Here is a 19,682-nt window from a genome sequence, read left to right as displayed (position 1 = left end):
GCTGAAAGCTCCGTCCTGCCACAGCAGATCAGCTGAAGAGAAGTTAATGTGCTGGAGGTGATGGATACTGGGCAACGACAGAGCAACGGAGGTCAGAGTGCTGCTAGTCCAGGAGGTCTGCAAGTATGGCTGTTTCTTTCCAGGCCACCCGAGGGAGCCTTGTGCAAACTGCAAAAGCTTTGTCTTCCGTCTTCTGGAAAGGGGCAGAAGGGGGCATCTCAAGAGAGATTTATCCTTGTTGGCCAGAGGATGAACCTAAATACTGGCTGAATCTCTATTCATTGAAGGAAGACACTGCAGGAGAGAGGTATCTCAATCAAAAGAGAAGTTTTGTAGATTTCATTGAAACTAAAACAGTGTCTTTTGAAGTTTTATGCATCAAAGAGAACAGAAAAAAGGCCCAAATGCAAAGATCCTTGTTAGATCCTTGAACATCAGACATATCACCATCTGGTCAGCTGAAGATCCTTTAGTAGTTTTCCAAAGCATGTTTTTTCAGGTAAGCAGACAGCTCTGAGGATTAATAATGAGCTACATTTTCTTTCAGCTTGAATATATTTATGTAATTCTAATCAGCTCAAATAACGGCCAAAATACATTATGAAAGTAATTTGCATTCATTTAATTAGCATCCTTCATCTGACAGTTGCAAAGCTTCAGGAGGCTGATAAGCACCACCAGTCCAGACAGAAGTCGGTGACAGCACCATGGAAAAACCTGGCCGGAGTAGTCTTCCCGCTGTGTGCACAGGTCCTGCTCACCCGCTGCTCTCTGACCTCGGCACAGGGCTCCCAAGGACAACGCAGTGGAACACGTGAACTTTCAGTGCTGTAGTCGGTTCTTGGGTTAGAGAATCACTTACTGTTCTCTTTGGTTTGGTTTGGTTTGGTTTGGTTTTCCACACCCGTCTGTATTAAGTGCTTGCGCTGTGCACACAGCACCAAAGCGAAGATGCGATGGGGTCATGGTCACAGGGCTCCTGTGTGGAGGGCTGGTGGCTTGCAGCTGGGTGCTACACCCGTCATTCTGTAGCTGGTAGGCACAGCGATGTCAGCACAGCGTGATGGTGTGTCCGAGATAGCTGTCTGCCTTTACAGGCACTTGTCTAGTGCTCTAGGTCATCTAATAGACAGGCGTAGCTGTACCTGCAGTCTGACACACACAGCAAAGGAGAAGTGCCAGGTCTAATCTGATCAGACTGCGGTGCCATTCCTCTCCCACCACCACTGCAAAATGGGTTGCTGACAAGACCCACATCAGCCAGTTGTCTTGTTTCCCTTGTGGCAGAGCCAAAGAAGAAAGGGGATGCTGACATTTCTCATAGGGACGGACTTGCAAAGGTCACTTGGACTAAAATTTACCCATCCAAATTTTACTTCCATTTCTACTTACTACTGCTTGCTGTCCAAAGTGTCCAAAATAAGGATGGTTGCACCTTGCTGTGTTCCACCTAGCTAGGAGAGTTGAATTTATCACATTATTTTATCATTCCTGGTGTAAATCTGGATTAACTAGAATGTCGTTCTGTGGAGATACTTTTGTGCAAAACTGGCACAGGAAAAAGCAGAATCAGTCTAGTTATGTTTTATAACAAAGCTACATGGTGTTGGCAAACGAAAGATCTCTGACTCCGTCAGCCAACCACAGCAAGGCTCTGAGATGTAGTGGGAACAGACAGGCGAGAAATGAATGAGTTCAAGGCACTTCAGGAATCTCCTTGATGTTTTACCATGCATTGCTGGGGAAAAAAAAAAAGAACAAGTTTGATTGGGTATAAAGAGTGAAGAAAGTAGGGCAGTAAAGACAAGACTCTTTCAGCAGACCCAGCGCCAGCAAGCCACACCTCCAGCTTATCTAATTACATTAGTAACCATGTTGGGTCTGTATTCACTGTCCCACCAAACTTCCCTTTGAAATCACTGTCAAATTATCCCACCATTAAGGACTGGTGGGCTATCTCTTCAAGACAGATGTTAAAAAAGATAAAAATAGATAATGTCCATCTATGTTGCTTGCTAAGTATGTCCTAGGGAAAAGTGAGCACAGCTTATGGGCTCGCCTTTTCAGCGAATAATAGAAATACGCTTCTGTACTACCGAAATCCATCACCCAAACACATGCTGCTCTTACCTCCTTTACAAGCGGCCTTGGAATGTGTTGTTCCCTAAGCTTATTTTCAGCTGCTCACGTGAAACCCAAGACTGTCAGAAGGCCAGAACCAAAGCTCAGCTGCATTGAGTACACCTGGGACAAGTCACCTGAAAAAGGGGGACTTAGTCCAGAGTAAACCCTGCCACATTGAGGTCAGTGTCAGGCCCGTGAGCACCCGGAGGGTGGGGGAGAAGAGCAGGTTGTGCCCGTTTCAGACCATCTGGTGTACTCCTGTTTCCCAGGGAAATCCTCACCTTACTGAACAGGCAGGCTTTCCAGGTGGGCTGTGATGCGCACAGCTGCTAAGGGTCCGGTCTGCTGGGCTGTGAATAAAGGTCTCTGCAGGGAACCTCAAAACAAATGGGATCTGCGTGCAGGGTTATGCTCCTAGGATCAAACGTTAATGTTCTTAGTAACTTTTGCTTTAGGGAGCTAAAAAAGAAGGCAATATACTGTTCCCCAGAATGCTTTATTTTTTCCCATTTCCTACTTGATGTATTGCTCTTTTCTTTCTTTGTAATGGCAATAGGCAGTTCAGTATCAAACTGCCCCTGTGTGGTTGCACATCCAAGGTTAAATTTGTGACGCCATGTCAGAGGCTGGAAGTGGAAGCCACAGGTATTTCCTACCCATTTCAGGATGCTGTTATGTCTCTGGGCCTGGTTCTCCACTGTTTTCCTTTTCAAAAAGGAGTGTGAAGTGTTAGCAGAGGAGGGGGATGCTCCATTCCACCCTCGGCCCAGGTATCACTGACAGCTGAAAGGGTGAGACAACAAAAAACTTGCCACCTAATCTCCAATGGTTTTGGAAGAATAGTTTAGAGAGGATAGGGGGATTATCTGGATTTATGGGATTACTCTGTTGCACGGACACTAAATTAATGTCAACATTTTGTCTTTTTAATACATGTTCATACCCACACTTGCTCAGGCTGAAGGGGCTCTTCCTAACTTGTGGCCTGGTTCTTTCATCTCAGCTGCTTTTAATTCTAAACTGATGGCTTGTGAGTGCCATACCATGGGCAGACTGCAGTGAAAGGAATCAAACTGACTCATCACACCGCAGGCTCCTTCCTGTTAATAAGGAACTGGGCACCACAAAATACCATTGTGCTGAGTGTCACTACGAATTTCACAAAGTATGAAAAAATAAAGAGCAAAGAGGGAGAACAATGAGCAGATAACAAGCCAGATGCTTTCTTGCTGAAGAGGCTGGAACCCAGGGTCCAAATTGCAGCATTTTGATGTGGGCCCATTATAGAGCATGGGCAAGTTAAGAACGTCAATGGCTGTGAGCTTTCAAAACAGTGAGGTGTTTTGGACTGGAAAATTGTGAAAAACTTCAAATGTCTGAGTTTGAAATCAATCTGCATCCCAGATGTGCTAGTGCCTTAACTGCAATATAGCTTTCACACATCCCATAAAACATACAGTATTTTAAAAATTTGAGACCTGTAACTGCCAAATGGACCACTCTCAGCCCGAGAAGCTAAAATTCTTTTCCTTTTCCCTATATTTTCCTTGTTACTAGAGATTTCTCTTGGTAGAAAACGGATCAGAACATGGCAGGTTACTTCTGCAGTGTGGCCCTTCTGCTTCACTGTGTTTGCCTTTTACCTTTTTGCTGTTTCTGACGTATACGTTGTGATATGGAAGTGAGGGCCTGTGTGTGTCACACACAGACCAGACACGTGCAGGTCGCCAAAGAGTTTTATGTACAATATCCATGGTATGTTCTTACAGGTTTAGATGAAGTGACCATGCATCATTAGAGTATTCAAATCCTTCATTCAGTGCCCAGGCTAACTGATAAAAATCCAAGGAACGGATACCACGGTGACCTCTGGAAGTTTCTGTGCTGAGAAGGTAAAAACAGAAGCTTGTCTTTCCTACAGATTCCTGCTTGAATTCTTTTCACAGCCCCTATCAGTTACGCAACTGCAACTGTACTGGCTGGTTTACCTGGGGCTTAGAGAAGGCACTTTGGGGAGCTGGTCACTTTAAAAGTTCCCTGTTTCATATCCAAAGGAATCCAAACTGCTGTAGATTGTTGTCTTTTTATTATAATACTTAGTGGATGTTGCCTTTCTTATCTCCTTCATTGCTTTCATTCTCTGAGGTTACAGGGAAAGCATAACACCAATGCTTTCTAGCTATGTCTAAAAACAAGTCTTGCTTGAGAGTGTGTATTGGTTCTGGAGGAAGAGATTTGCACAGAGGGCTTTCTGAGCATCACTTCTGGAACTCGTAATAGCTCAGGGGCACTGGAACTCCAGCTCACACAGCTGCCCACTGCTTTTCTCTGGCCTCTCTTAAAAACACATAGTATGTGTGCCTTAACCCTGTTAAGGAGTGTGAACTTTCTCTGTACTTTCCATTGTTTGAAACTGCAATTTATTTACTTAGACTTGCACAGTACTGCTTTCTAATTTATTAGCACTTTTCCTTTGAAGATTGCAAAGCACTTTCCATGATGATGAGGAAAGGACCAGTGAGGTCCAGATTTTCTCTGCAGAGCTTTAGCAACAAGGGCAGCTATGGCAGAACCAGGAGAAGTGGAGTGCTGGGGACAGTGTAGGCATCAGCAAGGTATACTGCAACCAAGAAACAGGTTGCTGGGAACATGGCAAGGAAAGCCCTAAAACATGCTGACTGAGAGAACTATAAGATACTTCAGTTCTCATCCTGAAAAAATGTTTCATATATTCTACATTGATGATTAATGCTATTTATGTAGTTTTAAATGTTCCCATGTTTTTAAGCTAAAGATAGTATCGCAGCTTGCAGACTGAGGACCTAAGAGATAACTGCAGCCAGTGCTAATTGTCAGAATGATCACATAGAATTTGCTCATATTTCATTCATAAAACTCTTTTTTAGGTACCTAATGAAAATGGACTGATTTTCCTGTGTGGTGAGTACTTCCAACCTGCCATTTGCCCTCCTAGTTTTTCAGTGTACGCTCTCCATTAATCCTAAATAAGGTCCAGTTGTATTCTCTTCATGCCTGGACAGAAGTTCAGATCCCTAACTTGGAAACTGCTGTTGAAAAATGTTGTCTTTTGCCAGTAAAGTTCCTGGAAGGGCAGTGAATTCCCCACTGAGGGGGAAGGCAGTGCTTTCAGACCTCCTTTATCTGTCTCCAGGAAGTGAAGCTCATGATGTTTCCCCTGGACCATGCAAAGCAGAATAATAGTCTTGTGTTGTAAAGCATGTTTTGTGTCAGCTTAACATTACTGAACTTCTGAGATGGTTGAAAACATACAAAGAATGTACAAACAAAAGAATTCCAGGTCCAGAAGCTTTTCCATTCCAATCTTTGAATGCTCATAACCTAATTAGGGCTATTATAAAGAAATAAAAATTAATGAGCCACTATTATATGATCCTTACCTCATTTATACTGCAGTTTGTTCATAAAGGAGACAGTCTGCTCAAGGCCTGAGCCTTTGAATCATCTGGGAGTCAGCAGCCGCTGATGAGCAGATGTGTAGCTCAGCCAAGGACACACTCTCACCTGTGAGCATAGTTTCAGTAGAGCCTCAATCAAGACCGCAGCAAGAAAGCACACCAAGAGTTTCTGCTGTGTCTTTAACAACAGAGAGAAGCGTCTTCCCCTCCAAGGAGTACTGATAGGCGGCCTCAACCCGTTTTGGGTGTAGCTGCTGGACAGCGAGTTGAAGCATTTCAGAACAACGTTAGTTCATGCAAAGGACTGCACATCCTCCAAGCGAGGCAACTTTCTCTGCAACAGATGTCTTTTGTGGGTGGGTACCAGGCCACGCATTTGCAGCTTAAAGGCATTCTAGAGCAGTTAGATCATCACTGTATGGCTGCCTGCAGGAAGGAAACTGGTGTCTACCGTGGTCATGAACTCACTCCCGCTGTTGCTGACTGATCCAAGCGTCACCCGGACAGCAGATCACAGCTAATGCACGCACAGCACAAAAAGCAGAGAGCAGGCAGAGCTCCGTGTGTCACTGGCATGAGACAGTCTGTCCCACTCATTGCTGAGACTGCTAACTTTAACTGATGTTTTTGTTTCTTCTAAGTGGAGAAGGCTTTTCTTTAACTGCTTTTACTACTCACTACAGCACATTTCTTTATGATGTGATAATATCATATATGATATAATATTATATATTCTTACATATATATTTAGACAATTGTTAGGAAACCAATTCCAGAACAATGTTTAGTGACTTTCTTTCAGTTTCCAAACTAATGTCAGTTTTCTAGCATTTCAGTCATTTTACAATTGCTAAAGCTAAGCATGGGCGAGTTTTGCCTTTTACAGTTTTGGCAGTCAGGCTTTGTATTTCTGCTATAATTTTAATCAAAAAGTTTTGGGTATGATTTTTATCAAAGTAGCTCAAGATTTCTTTGGATCTCATGGTCATATTTTAAAATGGGTGTAGGAGGTGAGTATATTTTTCCTGTTCCATTATTGGTCTAAATTTGTAAAATCACAGCTTTCTTGTCACAGTTTTCACACTCAAATACTAAGATAGACATGGACACTTCCCATCCAGACCTTCACCCCCTGGCTTCAGCGGCCTGCAACATGCACCACGGGATTCCAGCAGGAATACTTTACTGTCAGCTTCCTACACACATTCTCTGGACTCTTAGGCTAGGCTGTTATCTCTGTTACACCTCTGTAAATCAGGAGCAACAACGCTCATTTAAGCTGTTCCTGCTGGTTTAAGGGCATTCGAAACATGGTCTTGCTGGGGACCTGTTCTGCACACTTGATGAAACCCCACAACAGCAAAGTACTCAGCTGGCATGAGATGTTCAGCTTCAGGCTAGCCTAGGGAGAGGTCAATCACTGGATAATATGCTTGTTCTGGGGAAATCTTTCAGCATAAGCTGTTGGTAACGGTTTGTGCTGGTCCAGTTAAACCCTCCTTGGGTTTATGATGAAGATTTTCCTTACTCTGTTAATGGAATAGTGCATATGTATTAGGAAGTCAAATATGTTAGTGCTTTGTGTATAAATAACTGCCAATTTGAAAGCCTGGTGTGCTGTTTGGACACACATACCCCTACCCGCGCAAATATGCAATTAAATACTTCTGGTCTGTGTGTGTTTTGGCGTTTCACACACCAGGTAAAAGAGCCCTGATTTTTGGGACAACATGCTCACTGTCTGTCCGGCTCTCTCACTGTTCTTGTCTTCTCTTCCCCTCCTCAGTCTCGCGCTTTCTGGCACCTAAAGAATCAGCACCTGAGGGCAGCTTAAATTGTCCCAGCCACAACTGGAAGAAGTCCCCGTGCTTGGTGGGGAGGCCTGGGGAGGGAGGAATTACCCCTAGGAGGAAGCCCTTTCTCTGAGGGTTTGCAAGGCTGTTTGTGTTGCTGTAGCAATGGCGAAATGCTAACCAGGCAGCAGAGAACAGCCAGCTGTGTCTCTGGAATTAATAATATGACTTCATGTAGGATATCAAACAAGAATGCAATAACTCAGCAACTCTGCTTTAGGAGTCTAAAGAAAACCAGATGAAGCTATGCAATTATTTTACAATTATCCAGATTCTTTCTGCAAGTCACCTTGTTTTCTAACTATTCGTTCTCACCAAGTCCTCTGAGGGTCAGAATCTAATAAATATGCATATTTGTATGATTTTTAGCTTAGGCTTGGCATAAGAGCTGTGGACACTCTTTATTCGCAGAACAAACACTGTCTTACGGGCCGAGTGAGATTCGCTTATCAAGTTTCAGCTTTTAACCCAGCTTGCCAAGATTCTTCCTAGTAGCTACGGCATGCAATAATCTTCACCCATTTATTCAGTGGCAGAGTGGCACACACACCTCGGACACCATACTCTCAGAGATCCCGATCTCACGATCGCTGGCTTTCCCTTCAGCTGACTGCGGGTCCTGCTTGGCTGTCGGGGCTTGTGAGCTGGGAGTGTGTGACGTCAGTGCGGGTGTGAAGAGCGTGCGGCTCTGCAGGGACCTGGGAACACAGGGTTGCTGCACACGGCTGGCGCAGTGGCAGGAGGCCTGGCGTGCACAAGATCAACTGGCTTCCTAGCACTCTAGAGCTCATACGGGCAATTAAGTCAGGCTTATTGTTAAAGTCAGCATTTTTGACTGGAGGCACTGAAAACCCACTTGATGACTGCATCTTGCCAGATCCCATGGTTTTGTTTTTAATCTCTGAAATTGCCTTACATTTACTTCTGTGGGTAAGAGACGTCCCCAAGGCATGAGTTTAGATGGTGTACTGGAGTACGAAGTTGAAGAGCTTGAATTTCCTGCTCCTGCTAGGCTCTTAGGGCTCAAATATGGGTGTTTTCCCTGTGCCTGAGGCAGATGAGGAATTCAGTCAATGTACAGCATTAGGGTCCAGGCTACAGCTGGTGTTCAGTTTAGCGATGGCTGTGGAGTTCAGTTAATTTCTGCATTTTACTAGCTAGATTGGTAGAGGATAAGGCCAGAAGTAAACAAAAGAGTTTTCATTAATTTGGGTACGATGAGAAGCAGAGTGGATGACTGCGTCTTGGTTAGGACTCTGGTCATAAACCACTGCTGGTTCTGGCTAGGCCCTCTGCCCTTCATGTAGCTAAATCTGGAAATAACAAATGTCACAGGGACAGGCTGACAGCTTGGATTAGAATTGTTCTTAGGGTTAGGGATCTGAACTAAAAGAGTGGATGACCTTAGTTTATAGATGACCCTATAGATGACCTTATTTGGCCCATGCCAATGGGGTCACCTGCTTGGTTATCGATTGCTTTAGTTCTTGTGTCCCAGGGTTCAAAGATATCAGCTAAAAGTGCAGTGCTAGAGTTAGTCTCAGGGTTCAGTTTTGTGGGAGCTGTAGATCTTGGTGTATGATTTGTTGTACGACTGACTGGGACAGAATTAGGCACCAAGTAGCAGGAATAATGAGTTTTCATCTGCTTCAAGGCCAGGAGTCAGTAAGATAGGACCATACTGGGATTAGTATTACAGTTAATGTTGAGGTGCTGAAGAACTGACTTTGTTGTTGGTTCTTACAGGCTCCCTGTTTATTTTGAGAAATGTGTGACTGACTGACGGTTCGTCCTTGAGGGAGTGCCTGTCGCTGAGGAGCATGCTTGGGTGCAGCTGTGGTCCATGTCTTTGAGCAGACATGCCAGACTCTTCTGGACCTTTTCCAGCACCGCTATCCTCTTTTCAAGATCTGCAGCAGACCAGAACCCCATGCAGCATTCAAAGACAGAAATGAGCAAGAGTTTGGTACAGTTACATTTTCCAGTCTCTGTTCCTTCCCTGTTTATTCCTAACATGGCATTCAGTCATTGAGCACTGATCTGTAAGCTCCCTCCCTCGGCTGGTAGCACTTCTCAGAAACAGTAAGTGTCAGTCTACAATTAGGGAGTCTGTAATCCAGAGATTAGTGGCTCCATGCTCGAAACTCTCCATCTGTTGTACACACTGAAATCATTATATCTCTAGTCTCAGTCCTGCTCCAGGCTTCTAACATGGTTTTCACAGGGTTTTCTTTGCGGTGCAAAGCAGCTTGTTCATGGCTGTCGCTTGGTGGCCAGGCACTAGAGCAGACATTGCACAATGGCCTCTTGTCAGTGTGGCACAAGCTGTGGGATGCTCCTCCGTCCAAGCAGGAACGGGGCTTTGGGATGTATTTTTCTGCCATGTTCAGAGACTCAGCCCCCCTCTACACAGAGCAGATGGCACATTGCCAGTTATTAGGGCTTTTACTGTATTTAGACAGCCTCCCAAACAATGGAAAACTACTGCCATCCAAATGGGCTGCAGAGACAACACAGAAACCTTTCAATGTGCAGTCATACTTCCTTTACACAAGCCATGAGCACTGCCCATGCCTGCCCCTGACGGGTGCAGAGTCTGTAACACAGCTCAGTTTGCCTCCCTGTATTCCAGGATGGCCCAGTACTGAGGGCTGGACCCCCGCGGCCACTTTCCTGGCTATGTGGGCTCTGTTGGAAGCACGGTCTGAAATAGTTCACGGGGTGGTGGTTACTCCCCAGACAACTGAACAGCTATTGCACGGGTTGCCACGGAAAGCAGCGTTAGAGTCTTCTCACAAGTTAGCAGGGAGATGGGGATGGTCTATTAGTTACTGGTCTTAGAGCTCTTCACTGTGAAGTTGTTGCATTACAGAGTAAAATGAGAGAACTGGAAAAGGAAGTTAGGACTTTACAAGATACAAAGGCAATTGCACAAGAAATGATTGCTACTCAAGCAGAGCGGTGCCATGGGCTGCAAGATACTGTAGAATGGTTGATAAGCATATATTGCTAATAAGCAGGTGTGGGGGGGAGAGAGTGAGTGAGTGGCTGTGTGGTGCTTAGTCGCATATGTATTAGGAAGTTGAATACGTTAATGCTTTGTGTATAAATAACTGTTATTTTGAAAGCAAATTTCTTGCCCAAATACGTCATGGTTTGTTTCAGTAATGACATTCTGGGTGTAGGAGAGTCTCTAGAGAAGTGATTGCTAGAGCCACACGTACACCACAGACAAAGAGCACTGCTGTGATTTTCAGTTCTATGGCTCGCAGTACCTCCCTGGAGGACTCTCCAGGATCTTACTTCACTAGCTAGAGTAATGCACAGTACAACTGCACAGCCAGGAAACTTCTCCTAATTTCTAACAAACCACAGCTAGTCTGTACACATTCTTTTTTCTGTCACCTTTGTCCTTTCCTCTGTCAGTGTTTATCCACCTTGACATATTTACAGTGCAGACCCATGCCCTTACCATGTTGGTTTTAGACAAAACGAGCTAAGCTTATTCCACAGGTCCTGTAGTGCACATCTCTTTTATATGCATACTATTCCCTTTGATTTAATTCTGAATTAATGTATTTTAATATTAAATGCCCTTTCCATTTTTTTCTAACCAAAGGAAATGAGACTGCTTGGCTCAAGTTCTTTGCCTCATTCATTATTTGAAGATTATTGTGCAAAGGGGCTGAAGATAAACACTTTTGAACTCTGTAATAGTAGAGGTCTAAAGCTAGATCCACATTTTTGTGTCTTGGGCCCATTGCATCTGTTTCAGTCAGAGATATGAGCTGCAGTGGATCTTGGGGAAAAGAATTTTTTTCTTTAATAAAGAATACATTCATGTACTGGGCTACTCTGTAGCAATAAAACATTCTTTAGCTTAGATTTGTTGGGGGGTTGAGTGTAAAAAGATGGGATAGGTGTGTGGCTACAATATCACACTTTCAAAATGTGCTTTCCATTTCCCCCCCTAAAACTTTCCTTGGCAAATTCCTACCAGAAGGTCTTTTTTGTAGTGTGCACAGCTTCCAAGAGCTGTGTTGCCTTTCACCTCTGGGATTACGGGCTTCCCAAGCAGGGCTGCAAAATATTTTGTCTCTCTGACAACAAATGCAATGAAAGCACAGCTGTTCACTGCTGCCCCAGGTCCAGCCGTGAAGATTCCTCAGCAGAAGCGGGACAAGTCTGGCCCGTTCTCCCGCACAAGGGCAAGCTGCGGGAACCCAGGAGCGCCCAGGGGTCAGCCCTGAACCTTCTCCCGCAAATCCCTGCACCCGGCGTGTGCTGATGTTCCAGCAGCTCGTAGAAGAGCTCAGCAAGTGCAGTTCATCAACTTCCTCTGGAAGTTAACTACTCACGGAAAATCGTAAACCTTACTTTCCAAATCACAACCATTACAAAGGTTAAAATGCAACGGAAGAGCATTTGCTTTGCTATTCCGTGGTTCTCCTGCCTCCCACAGGGCAATTCCCGTCAGCCCGGGGAGCACAGCAGAAACCAGCCCGTAAGCTTTGTCTCACTGGCCAGTCCAGGCCTGGGGAGGAACAGCCCACGAAGCGAGCGCAGACGCCTGAATTTCAGAGCCGTTATCTTTCCTCCTGGCAGGCCCGGCTCGCCCTGCCAAGAGCTTTGCTTGGCTGGCTGGGTATCTCCGCTTTACCCAGAGCTGCGGGAGACGCAGTAACCACAGCGTCATTCTCTCTCACCGGAGTCTCACCGTAACCGGTACGGGCACTTACAGTTCACCCGCAGCGGAGAACGCGGACAGACCGCGGGGCGGGCGGGCAGACTTCCCGGCGTGTCCAGAGACTGCCGAGGAGCACGACCCGAACGCACCGCACCCGCGCTCGGAGCCGGGAAGGGCGCTGGGAACTCGCCGGCGCCAGCGGAGGGCACGGCCGCCCCCCAGGAGGGGCGCTGCTGTGAGGGGCGCTGCCAGCGCGAGCGCGGCGCGGGGCGCGCCCCTCGGCCTCGCGCACCCCGCCGGGCCGGTGACGACCGGCCCCTGCGCCGCGCACCGCCACTCCCCGCCCCGCGCTGCGGCCCGGCCCCAGGGCGTGGCCTCCCGCCCGGCCCCGCTGAGGCAGCGCGCGCTCGAGGGGCGGTGCCGGCCCCTCCGCGCCCCGCCCCGCCCCGCCCCGCCGCACGCGGCCCGCGCCCACCGGACAGTGGCGAAGGGCGGCACCCGGACGGCAGAGCCCGGCGACGCGCCGGCCGCTCCCCGGCGTGCGCGGGGCTGACAGCGAGGGAGGGGGCTCCAGCGCAGGAGCCCGAGCGCCGGGGAGCGCACTGGTGCGGCGCGCAGCCGGCGGGCGGAGCCCCACGGCGGCAGAGGGCGGTGCTGCCCCCTGACAGCCCGCGGCCCCGCCCGTCGGAGCTGCGGGCCAGCCCACCGCACGGCCCGCCCACCGCACGGCCCGCCCACAGCACCGCCCCCCACAGCATGGCCCGCCCACTGCTCCGCCCCCACAGCACCGTGCACCCATTGCAGGGCCCGCCCACTGCTCCGCCTCCACAGCACCGCCCGCCCACAGCACGGCCCGCCCACAGCACCGCCCCCCAAAGCATGACCTGCCCACTGCTCCGCCCCCACAGCACCGCCCACTCACCGCACGGCCCGCCCACTGCTCCGCCCCCACAGCACTGCCCCCAAAGCACTGCCCGCCCCCAGCACCGCCCCCCAAGGCATGGGCCGCCCACTGCTCCGCCCCCACAGCACCGCCCACCCACTGCACGGCCCGCCCCAGTAACCACCCGCCCACAGCACCGCCCCCCAGAGCTCGCCCGCCCCCGGCCCGGCCCTCCCACAGAAACGCCCCCAGAAACGCCCTGTCACGGCATGGCCCGCCCCCAGCACCGCCTCCCAAAGCATGGCCCGCCCACTGCTCCGCCCCACAGCACCGCCCCCCCACAGCACGGCCCGCCCCCGCTCCGGCCCGCCCCCAGCACCCCCCGCCCCCGGCACAGCCCGCCCACAGCCCGCCCCCGGCACGCCCCGCCCCCGGCAGCGCCTGGCAGCCGCCGCGCTCGGCCGAGCGTCGGTAAACTCTGAACACAGAGATGATGCGCGTTTTTTTTCAGACTGGGACAGGAGTCTGATAAAGGTGCGTCATCCCCCCCCTTCTCCCCTAACTCTAGCGAAAAGAAGGCAGCTTTTTTTGTTTTTCTGCACAGGCCTAGCAAAAAGCCGGTAAATCCAAGCCTGGGCGCGTGCGGAAGGTGACTGCCTTCCCGTTACAGCTAATTACCTCAGGAGCTCCACTACAGCCCTTTGATCGATTCATATTCCAGGGTGTGCTCAGCGGTGGCAGCCCCTCGCCGTGCAGGCAAGGCCGGCGTCTCTGAGTATTGCCGTGAGTGTAAAGGGAGAGGTTTTTTTTTTAAAAATGCTGCTGTTTTATTTTTTTATACAAACTAAAACACCAGAGGTCATTGAATCCTATATTAAATACATAAATTAAAAAATAACAATTCATAAAACTTTACATACAATAAGGATTCTCTTCTACACGTTAATACATATAGTACAGATACATGTCCAGTGTTTATCAAAGGGTCATTCTGCCAAGTCATTTACAATTCTGTTCTGGAACAGACACCAAAAAAACTGGGAACAAAAAGTACATGTAAAAACACACAGGTGCCGATGTGAGGGAGGGCAGGGGAAAAGAAAAACCCTTCGAATCACCAGCAACTGCGTGGCTGTTCATTGAACCTTGCCCTAGTGAGGAGGAGAGCCTGGCCTATTTGGTCCTCCTGGGATGCCATGGAACGGAGAGCTTTGGGGGTTCAGAGGACGTTTCCCACTGAGATAAGGGCAGAGAGTTGGAAAATGAAGCACATCTACAAAAGAAGTCTACGTGGTCCTCCAGGCACATCAACTAGAGAGGCTGGAGCTGTGAGCCAACCTGATAACACTGCAAGAAGCCCTATTTCCTCCTGCAACCCCAGTTGCCTAAATTCATCTCACCTAACTAGGCCTTCATCTGAATAGTTTTCAAAGTCTTCTGGCTCGGTCAGTGGAGAAAAAGCAAGTCAAGTTTTGGTCAAGCTGACTTGTGCTGCATTATGTGGCTCATCTACTGCTTTGATGGTATGGACAGTTTGGAGTGCTGGTACTCCTGCTACAGCCTAGGACGGATGGACGGATGGGAGGAATCCAGGGCTGTATTTGTTGTCCTCAAAAGCTGCAATAAATTAATTTTGCTGGTTGGTTTTGGGGAGGGCAGGTTGGCTGCAGTGGCTAATTTGAGGAAGGATTCTCAATACTTTGCTTCAATGAATGCTAGGAACAGCGGAAAGCCCTGGATGCACAGCTTCAGGACAGAGAAGGGGGGAGACCCCAGAAAAAGAGATCCAAACCCCAGCTGCCCATGAGATGTAAAACAACCACAAGGAGTGTACCAGTTGTGACAGCTAAACAAGTCTAGAGTTGGTCCCCCATACCTAGATTGGAAGTATACTTTCATAAGCTATAGCAATGATTTACTATACACAACAGGGAACAGATATATGCATATATATGTACATATACATATATACTATATATAGATACATGTATATATATATACACACACAAACATCAAACTCATTTTGATCTAGCTGACAGCAGAAAGTTTTTATTACTCGTATCAGCAAGCATATTTTAGGCATGGCTTATGTTATGCTGCAAGGCGAGTAAAGCAGTTGTTGTTCAGCTCTCTGGAGGGAATACAGCAATGTTCTAAAAGTTTGCAGACCAAGATAAGCTGTGAATTGTCTACCACTCCCCACCCCACCCTGAGCCCTTGGAAATGGAGCAACTGCATGCATATATATAAGGGAGGGGAAATTAAGCAAAAAAGAGAAATGAAGTAAGATGTGCACAACAGGGCTCAGAGGGCCTAAATCACAAAGCCTGCCTTAAGACCAGTCAGGTATGTTCTGAAACTAGGTATTTCTATCTGTGCCATGCACCTTCCCTATGATTGCCTGAAATAAACACTTCTAGTACTCCTTATTTTTTTTAACTAAAGCAGAGGTGGAAGTTATTGCACCATCATGGAAAACAAGCACTGCTCATTCTTCCACAAGAAGAGCTCAATGTTTTAATTGCTGGGAAAACAGTTTCCAGACTGTATTGGCTTGCAGGACACTGGAGCCAAGTGGTATGAAATGAACTGGTGCTGCAACAGTGGGGAAAAAAGAGTGAGGGGGGGAAGAGTGAATCATCAGAGAGGAAATCCCCCTTTTTGTAGCTAACAAGAGGTTGTAAAGTTGCTTAGTGATCTAAAGGTGTCACAGGTGTGGGACAAGACTCTCAAAGGGCCTGACTCCAGAGCTTCAGGACTGAACTGCTAGCAGCACTCTTGGAAGCACATATAGGTCTGGGCCAACCTTATCCATGGATTCTTCTGTGGGGGGAAAGGAATTTGAATAAACAGCATGCAACGTACCTGTATTCATTTAACATATCTGCCTACAAATCTGTTTTTTTAAAAAAATGAACCAACAAACATACAGCTGGTGCAGAACTCAGTAAGCCCCCAGACTGAAACAGACTCCTTCAAGAATATCTGGTCATTCTGTAATTTAGATTATTAAGGAGCAGGAAAAAAAATCACTTGCTAATAGTTTCTACCATTTGATGCAAGGCTTAACACAATCTCAGGGCATGCAAGAAATGAGGATGTTACGAATCTTTGTGGAGAAATGGAACCCAGTATTGCAATCCAGTTGGGTGAATGGACATTAATGATCAACAGCTATTCTGGCCAAAAAAATATTTGTGACGGGCAGGCATCCTCAATACTAGAGAAACTTCATCCCTGCTATGGCTGGGGAACTGCTTTTGACCTGCTGAGTTGCTGTGGCAAGGTACTTCACTGCTTTGTGCTTCAGTTGCTTCATCTGTAAAAGTAAACAAGCAAACAAAGGAGAGACTCTTTGAAAAGCACTGTCAAAGCTTCTGATGGGCAGAGTCTGTGTGCGTAAGATGTTGGTAAATGTGAGCCCTGTTTTGAAGGTTTAAGTAATGCACAGGCTGTATTCTGGCCCTCAGTTTTCTGTTTTGTAATACAAACATCTGTTTCTCCCAGTTAAAATTAAGGCTCCATTGTGGAAGCCACAGCTCAAATAAGAAGCCTTGCCACAGGAACCTGACGTCTAACAGGCACGACTCCATTTCCACAGAAATGGAAACAGAGGCACAGAGAAGTGCATTGTCATGCCGAGCTCATACAGCACATCAGTGAGAAAAGGGAAGGTGGGTGCAGCTGGCTGCTTTGCTCCCAGGGGGCACAGGACCTTCGCAATGTTTGCTGCAGGCATCACGCCCCTTAGGGTTTGTTTCTTACTGACTACAGGGGGCACGGACCTGTGATGCCTCAGGGAGACACCAGGACTGGGTTCCAGGCTTCGTGATTAGAGAGGTAAGTAATGCTTCGAAATGCAGACTACTTCTAGTTATTCTTAACTGTAGAAAAATCTAAACAGACTAGCAATACTTCTTACTTCTAATAAGGATGTGTTCACACAGGTTTTCCCCATTTTTGGCTTGTGTGTCATTGATTAGGAAGCCAGGTAACAAAATCAGTTTGACAAGTCATACCAAAACATTTGTTCCAAGCTGGGACAAAACAGTTGGAAGCTGATGCTTTGTGGATCGTATCACATAGACAAGGGGGTTGACTTTTGTCCCCTCTGTCCTCCAACACATTTCTTTTCTTTCTTGGAAGCTACTCTGTAGGTCCAATCCAGTGATCCTCCATGTATTATTTAAATAGTAAAACCAAATATGGTCATTATTATCTCAATGGCAGTCTATTAAGAGTATGAAAAGTATCTGACAATAGACAGGCTGTTCTTCCTGGAGGCAGCATGAAGATAGATAAGGCTACAACTCCTTCAGAAATCCTCCTTATGCCAGACACCCTCTTCTTCCCTTCCTTTGCCAAGTAGGGTGGTGCTTCGTTCTGATCTCTAGCACAAAACATGGTGCCCTGTCCTGCCCATCCTGCAATAAGCCAGAATGCATTTTTCCTTTCTTCCCCCCACAATGCAGCTGTCATTTGTTCCTGAGGTTAAAACCAAAGAGGGAGAGGAGGAGTCCCTGCAGTGAGAAAGCCAGACAGTTCAAACTGAATGCTTTGTTGTCAGCATCTCTCCACGGCTCGTGTTTCTCCTGCTCTGTCCTGTTAACTTTTGATCCATTCGTGGGATGACAGTGTCACATTTAAACGATTGCCCTGCACAGCAGGGATAGATTTTTCTGTTGTAACTTTGGTTCCATGCCCAAGACACAATGACTTGATCAGCTGAAAGTGGTTCCTTCCCTTTAAGTTCTTCCTAGGTGATGTAGCTTCAAAGTTCATTTTTCTTCCCCTTTTGTAATTTCAACATATAGAATTTCATTAGATGCAGCATATATCATAGTTTTAGACAGGAACTGTCAAGTAACAAACCTTGAGTGATGGCTTTAAAATACAAGGTGGTTGCAGTCTTGGCTACAAGTTGTTCACTTTTTATACTTTTTAAAATAGGCGTAAACAATGTTCTCTTCATCAGGGGGGTGGAAGCATTTGCCTTTATAAGGGTTTATCTGTGTGGTCGGGCACTCTAAAAATAAAAAAGGACATCTGTATCAGATAAGTGGTAAGTTCCTCTACCTACCTATCCCAGCTGCCAAGATGCAGTCTATCAATCAGAAAGTTGAAAAGGTCTGTTTTTACAGTTATCAGTGTTAAACTGTTTCTGTTTGTCCATATGAAAGGCATTTGTGAAAACTCTCGGTATTTTGCCAAGCCCGTCCATTTAACCATACAAAGTATAGCCCCTCTGGTCTATAAAAGTACCCATGGGCATCTTCAGATGAATAGTTATGCACCAGTTTCAGTAACTCTTGAACCAAAGCTGCCTAAAATTCACAAGTGACAGGAGACATGATAGCAGGTGATACGCTTGTGGTGCCAGGGCAACCCCAGAACTTTGGCTAATGCAACGACAAGGCAAACACAGACTGCTCCTGTTCCAAGGAAGCCTTCCGTACCTATGGAAAAGAATTGCACATCTCTGGTTTGAAACCACAGAAAAAAGGGCGTATTTTATGTTTGTTCTCTCAGCATTCAAGCCGACATGGTAAAATTCACTGAGTGTTAACATCCATGCAGTCCAGAATTCCTTATGTGATCACAAATAAGTGAAGTGTATATTCACAAGCACAGAAAAAATGCAGGTAGGAAAATCCCACATAAATGGGAATTAAGAGAGCTGCTGGTCTGGACACTATATATTGCTGCACATGGTTTCATTCATGCTTGTCCTTCCTTATCTGAAAAGTACAGCACCGAGCGCTGTGCTCACTCCGAGAAAGAAAACAGAAAGTATCATCTGATTGCATTGTGTTTGCTCTCAGCTAGTTAAAAGGTTGGTGAAGCATAAACTGCAGCAAGGCACAAACAAAACCAAAGACCTTTCACCATCAAATGGTTCCCTAGGTACATTTCAAGGATGCGTTGTACTTTTTTGTTATTTTATCAAGGGTCTGTTTTAAGTCTCTTACAATAAGGCTAACAAAGTTAACTTGCATCCAGCGGAACTAAAGCAATTTTGCAAAGATCCTTCTGATGATGTATCTCAGTAGTTTTAAGAACCAGAAATGCTGATGACATGCTCCCCACGCCATGCTCACCCTTGCTGAGTTACTTGTAATGTCAAAGTCACCTGGGCAGGCAGGTGGTTTTTCAAGTGAATGAACACAAATCAGTGTTAGTTATTCTCTCTGATTCCATGTATTCCAGCCTCAGAAAATATGACCTCGCTACAATCCCTCTCAATCTTGCCAACACCATTCCCAAATTGCTTCTGTCTTGAGATTTCCCCTCAGGTATTGAGGGGCGAGGATCCCATGGAGGGAAACTGAGGGGGTGAAGACTGGGATCAGGCAGGGCTGCTTACCATTGCCTTGTTTTTGAGGAATTGCCACAAGACTTGATGCTTTGTACTTACAGAGTGACTTGCCTTGGTAATACAGAGATCATGCTTGCTGTGATGCTGGGCCTGCCGCAGTTTTCTTTACAGTTCAAGGGAGTTCACAGCAATGCAGATCCTCTGGAAAAGCACTGAGTTTACATATCCCCCCCACACACCTTGCCCTTAAGATTTTTCCCTTTTCAGAGTCAATGTCCCATTCTCTGCATCACTATCTCCACTACTGTCATGGCTACCTTCCTTTACTGTTCAGCTCACAGTAATCCATCTTCTTGTTCCCTACCCAAGATTCATAGCCAAA

The 19,682-nt window shown here is 46.7% G+C and overlaps 1 protein-coding gene and 1 long non-coding RNA gene across 12 annotated transcripts in view; both read right to left on the bottom strand.

Moving 5' to 3' along the window:
• Positions 1-607: 607 nt before the first annotated feature.
• On the bottom strand, positions 608-12,361 carry LOC142363943 (uncharacterized). 2 transcript variants are annotated; one of them, XR_012766049.1, is made up of 3 exons: positions 12,154-12,361; positions 5,544-5,667; positions 608-1,738 (listed from the first exon to the last, which is right to left on the bottom strand). It is a non-coding gene; the product is annotated as an uncharacterized LOC142363943 (long non-coding RNA). The 2 variants fall into 2 exon arrangements; XR_012766048.1 differs by lacking the exon at positions 5,544-5,667.
• A 1,448-nt stretch (positions 12,362-13,809) lies between these two features.
• Positions 13,810-19,682, bottom strand: part of JAKMIP2 (janus kinase and microtubule interacting protein 2) — a 66,483-nt gene continuing 60,610 nt past the window's right edge. For 5 of the 10 annotated variants that reach the window (XM_075441495.1, XM_075441501.1, XM_075441503.1 and 2 more), the window contains one exon: positions 13,811-18,010. The gene's annotated coding sequence lies outside the window, so the exon portion shown is untranslated. Of the gene's footprint in view, positions 18,011-19,682 lie in introns of all 10 variants that reach the window. The other 5 variants (XM_075441500.1, XM_075441499.1, XM_075441504.1 and 2 more) reach the window with 2 other exon arrangements.

The sequence above is a fragment of the Opisthocomus hoazin genome, chromosome 22 (genome assembly GCF_030867145.1).
Source record: "Opisthocomus hoazin isolate bOpiHoa1 chromosome 22, bOpiHoa1.hap1, whole genome shotgun sequence".
NCBI lineage: Eukaryota > Metazoa > Chordata > Aves > Opisthocomiformes > Opisthocomidae > Opisthocomus > Opisthocomus hoazin.
This window is presented reverse-complemented; position numbering and strand designations above follow the sequence as displayed.